Source organism: Trachinotus anak, unplaced genomic scaffold, assembly GCF_046630095.1.
Source record: "Trachinotus anak isolate AG129_WGS33_773 ecotype Australia unplaced genomic scaffold, CSIRO_AGI_Tana_v1 ptg000024l, whole genome shotgun sequence".
Lineage (NCBI taxonomy): Eukaryota > Metazoa > Chordata > Actinopteri > Carangiformes > Carangidae > Trachinotus > Trachinotus anak.
Window position 1 is genome coordinate 10,163,410 of NW_027273875.1, and position 6,000 is coordinate 10,169,409.

Sequence of the window (6,000 nt, forward strand, 5' to 3'; positions counted from 1 at the left end):
GTTAACTAGAGAGAGATTTATTGATGATTTGATAAACATGTGCAGCATTATTTAGCAAATAAACCTGTGTTAGCTAATACATCATTTTAATCGCACTGGGTCATCTTTGAGAGTTCAAAAAACAAACTTAACTTTGTTTATTCATCATTATTTTCCATGACTTTCTCTAATTTTATGAAAATTGCTTATATACATGGTTCCAGCGCTAAGACACTGGTAAATAAAGTGAATTTTAATATGATTGGTTTTGACAGCGCTTTTTACACGGCACCCTTCCTCCTAAATCCCAGATAAGTCTGTGTCTGATTTCTGTTTCTGTTCATGAGAGATCTAACAGGTCTACTCCCGTTAGGCCTGTGAGACCTAAATGACCCAAAACAATATGAATATTTCCTAATTTGGTTTAATAACAAAACTTTTTGGACATTTCCATGCTTAGTTACTTTCATTGGGCGTTATAAGACCAGAAGAAAAGAAAAATATTTCACATTAGCAGTTGATTTTGCAGCAAAATATAATAGTTGGAGGCAAAGATTTATTCATATTGTTATTGGTTTTGATGCCACTCTGCTCAGCCATCAACACTGGCCTACACCAATTTAGGAACTGATAATAAAGAGGGGCAATGTTAAAATGTTATCATGAAAATGGGGGAAACTTTCCCACCTTCAGAGCAATGAGTTGATGCATTGGAGTGTGTCACAGTGCATTGAACACACGGCAAAGAAACCGCTGATAAAAAGCCAAGTGCTGCTAACAAGTGAACTGTAACAGCAGTGCCAGAGGAGTGTCAGTGAGGCTTCCCTGCAACTGAAGAAGCCATTATAGCAATTTTGTCAACTGCTTCTGTGGAGAGAAAGTGGAGAGGAGGTGAAACTCTGGGCTGGATTGCCAACAAGGCAAAACAGGCAATTTCCCTCAGGCCACAGACCCTGAGGGACCCCAGAGCATTGTGTAAGAGTCATATATTTGAATTGGTTCAACCTGACTGGCTGAGGATACACATGCACATTTTTCAGTGAACGTTTTCAGAAGATATGTAGTCAAGCCTGTGGTGTCCCCGGGGGGCGAAATACTGCTTTTATCAAAGAGAAGAGGACAATATTTCACCCGTTGTGGCCAAAGCAGTGTGTTTCCACCAGATGGCAGTATGAAACATGTTTTCACACTGAAGACTTGATTTACAGAAATTATACATGTACTTCTCAAGGCCTTTTTTCTTACTCCATATAGTATGCATGACCTCAGAACAAAAAAAAAATCTTGTTGACATTGATTGATTTTTCAGATAAGATTCAAACACAGGGAAATGGGAAACATTGTATTTGGTCATATCTCTGCAAGAGATCCCCTGATGTAATGTCATTGTGGTCTTATTTCCTCGAAGGGTTGGACTTGAAAAGCTCAAATGTAAAAATGTAGCTGTTGAATCGGCTTGGAAATATGGGAGGAGAAACATGACCGACGATTTCTTAAATGTAATTAAGGTGCATGCTGAAGGCGGAGATGCTTCAGTCCACCAGGACTCTCCTCAGTACAAAGATCAAGCAGAGCAGGAAAGAGACTTAAAAAGAAAATTACTGATAAAATAAAATAAGGAGACAACTTCATTCATCTGAGAAAATTAGCTCAGCTATTTTGGATTTTTGGAATTTGTGTATGTTCCAAACTTGTTTTTACAGAACTGATCAAAAGATGAGAAATTCAGAAATGATAATTAACTGATGTGGTTCAGTCACTAGACAGAACATCTTTGCATCGTCTTTGTCCACATGGATTGATGTGTATTTATTCACTTATCTATCTATTGACTTATTGTCAGAGGAATGTGGTAAAACTGTGTTCAAACAGCCTCCTACATTATGCAGCTGAGTAGGAGGTGAAGTGGGCGGTGGGGTGCGAAGCTTAAAAAAAGATTCCTTTTCTGGTTTCTCTGCAGCCATTCCAGCCTGCGTTGTAAGTGGATACAGCCACTGTATTTGACTGGAGTGCTGGCTGGTGTTTGTTAAGTCACACGTCCTAATTGTACCCAGTGGATCTGCACAGGGCCACAGCTGCCATGGATAATTAAACAAATTTCTTCTGCAGACTGCACTGGGAGTGACTTTTGTGGAGGTTTGCCAGTTGCTCACCCTAAACACAAGCAAATAATAGAACTGTCCGGTTTCTACTTGTCTTTGAGCACTATATTTATACCTTCAACTCTGCTGCAAAAAAGTCTTGGAAAAGTAACTCTCGGTCCAGTTTTGTCAGTTTGTCACTTCTTTTATGCAGCTACATAAATGCCAGCTGCAGCAGAGACAGTGTCCTCTTTTGTAGAAGAACTCAACTGAACTGATTTAAGTTTTGCAAAACTTTACTGACATGTTGCATCACTGGTTGCTCTATGCTGTGATTTAAAGAAAAGCGAGGCTGGTCGCTCGATCATTCAGAGGTACAGACTGAAATAACACAACAACTACTGGACGGATTACAGACATTTGTGGCTCCCATACACTGATTCTTTATGACTTTGCCGTGGTGGCTTTCGATCTAGCACCACTGCAGATTGACCTGAGGTTTTTAGTCTTTAAATTGTGTAAATAAGGATGTATTTCTAATGAGATATGGATTATATTCACGTTCCATTTCCACATGTAGCGTTCAGCATGCACAAAAAAGGTGTAGACCTTTACTTCCCCTTCACCTAATATCAACTACCAGTGCTTCAGTCCTTCTTTTCCCGAGGATAAGAGCTGTTACTAACATTATGCTTGTGCTTGTGTCACCATAATTATTGTATGTACTGACCTGCTTTCACCAGCAGGTTTGATCTGTTTCCATATTAAATCTGTCTTAGTCTACTGTATTTAAGAAAGATTATGAGAGGCTTAACATGTTCCTGTGTGTGGGTGTGAGTTGGTGTGTGGGTCGAGTAATAAAGCAGCTGTTGGCTCTGCCTTACACTGCCAGATATCTTAGCTCCATGGCCTCCCAACGTTCTTGTCACTTCTCATCGTTACATGTGCAGATGACTTTTTAAACTCCCGTCTAGAGAGGCAGGTTTGTCTGAGCATGCTCAGTGCGGAGGCTTGGGAGGCTTCACATCTGAATGTGGGAGCACGGGCAGTGCTGCTGCAGGGGTCAGCTGTGTGGCTGCCTGCACCCAACAGCTGTTTTTATGCTGACAGTGGTGAACAACCCTGAAGAAGTGGAAATCTGAGGCTTCACTCCCAAGATTATGCAAATTAATGACTGAATAAATGAATGAATGAATGAATGAATGAATAAGACTTCCAAAGCCAAGCAAGTTAATATAATTAAATACTGTCTTGTTGGTTCTTCTGCTCCAGGAATCGGCTTCACTATGGCAACAACACTTTCCACAAGCAGGTGCCAAAATAGTTTTATGTGAGTTTGTTTATTAATATCTTCATATCACCATGGACACTGCAAATTTTCATGTAACTGAGCATTTTATTTCTTCCTCCTCACCTTCTCCGGCTTTCCGAGTGATGTAACCACAAATGTGGTAGGGTATCGGTGCCAACATGATTTCTTAAAAACTGTTGAATTCTATTAGAAAGCTAACTTTTTTCTTTGTCATGGAGGGAGCAGTGAGCTGTCACAATTAAGGATCAGTATACATTAGGAGACATGTTTTAGAGACGTAGATCATGTTTGTGGGAGGCTCCCCGGCCCCGGGATCATGATGTAATATGCTTCATGATGGGTCGTCGTAGTGATGGTGCCATGGAGAGAAGACCCCAGAAGTGAAGCAGGAATTAGACCAATGAATTATCCAGGTTGTATGTGAGCTGACACTATCGTGCCTGCTAATGGTTTCCAGGGGGCAGACATGGTTACAATGAGTAGGTGGGTGAATGAGCAAATGAGCATGTCAGTAAATTACTTTCTGGGCTCACAAGATGCTTTGTATCGGTGCTGGAAAATAAGTAAGTACATTTTCTAAAATACTGTACTTAAGCACAGTTTTAATCAACTTGTACTTTAATTGAGTTTCTCCATTTTATGCAGCTTAATACCTCCCCTCTACTACATTACAGAGATATGATCATATCATCAGCTTTTAAAACACAATGCATTATTAAAGATTAAACCAATGGTTCCCAACCGCTCAGGTCTAGCTAGGACTCCTTATCACTTTTCAGATGTCTATAAGTTGTTAGTCTTTTAGTGTTAGTGATAAGTGTGTTAGTGTTAGATGGTTTCATTTAAGGACCAAAAGAGATCCAAAAGCAGAGATTACAGATTTTTGTTTTGATACTTTCAATATTATGTGCATTTTGCTAATAATTCTTTACTTTTTCTTAAGTAAGCATCTGAATGAAGGACTTTTTGTATTTTAAGATTGTTTTATTGGCACTTTTACTTATATAAATGGTATTAGAATACTTCAATAGTACTATAATAATAATAATAATAATAATAATATGAAGTGTCAGTGTCTTTTTAGAGTTGGTTACAAATTCTTCATACAGCTGTACCTTGGTTTTAACCCTTCAGAGCCACAAATAAAGGTTTGTTAAAGAGTATCTCTTTGACAATGTATGACAAAAAGGTAAATGTGAGCCAGTGTACTATGAAAAGCTGTTTTTTTCACTTTTTGTGTTCCCATATTGCTTCTTACAATTGAACTGTAATTGCTAATATCTTGCACATACTGTTCCTGGCTAGCTCTGGGTTGCTATTTTTACTCTGCCATGTTGTGAGTAAAGTGTTTCTCCCCTGGGATCTCAACAGATCTCAGAGAACCACCTCAAGTCACGAAAGCTAGGGTCATCCTTTTTTTTTTCTTTTTTTTTTCTTAAGCGTGACATTTAGGATAGAGATATACTCGAGACCTCCTGAAATTCTATGACTGAGCGGAAATAAATAGAATCTAGAAGCATTAAATATAGACAAGGCAGTGGATGAGGGGGAGAAAAATAGACTGAGGAAACACTGCGTCACGCTCTCCCCGAACATTTCCTCAGTTCAGTGGAGTGAGAAACAAAAAGCTCAGTCTCCACAAGCAAACTGCAGCCTTACATAAGCTCTTTTAGAGTCATTTCATGATGGAGTTGGCCATGTCTCTGGGCGAGCGCTTGCATGTATGTGAATTTGACACAGACCTTTTGGTTCTGTTTCAGGAAAGAGAGCACCTCAGCTCTGCTGGGCCGCCTGATCATAGTAACAGAAATGTGCATTCAGGATTATAGAGGGGGCTGAAAGTGTGAATCATATTATTACTGCAGACTCTTCTGGGACAGCCTCAGGGTTTTTCTGCCCATCTTTCCTTCTTTGCGTTCTTTTCAATTAATTTCTTTCCATAAATATTTTCAGGTACAAATGCACTTTAGTTAATTTGATATATATTGAGAAAATGTTTACACCATACTGTAGAAACAAAGCTTTCTCTTATCCCAGCACCACCCACTCAGTCCCCCATCTACCTGTTTCATCCAGAAGGCAGACACTTGATGGGCATGTATGACTGTAGGATAATAACAACAACATATATTGTTCTTTTAACAGAAGAAAACATTATGAACATAGTAATAATGTTTCAAATAAACAACCATTGACACTTTCCTCTGGCAACTGTTGTACTGACAATAAAAAACATATCCCAGAAAGTTCAGCACAGCCTCAAATGTTCAATTCATATATTATGATATTACTGTGTGATTTCACAGTAAAAAGCTGTTAGCACTATGAATATAAGTGTAGTTTAATACAGTGCATTTGAATCACAAAAGGGAGAACCCGAAAACTTTCGATTCATTTGCCACAGAGATCTGGGCTCCCGCCATAAACCATGAGGGACTGTAAACCCCCTATTTTTCTTTTCGCACCAATGTAGGTACTGGATCGTGGACTATCTGTGCAGGCTCTAGAAACGGGAGAAGAAATAGCTTCAGACAGACTGAGAGTGAGGAAGCACCAATGTAAGACAGGAGGGGGGAGCATAGAGGAGAGAGGGAGGGCGCAGTGGTGGCTGCTGGCGTTCTCTGCAGT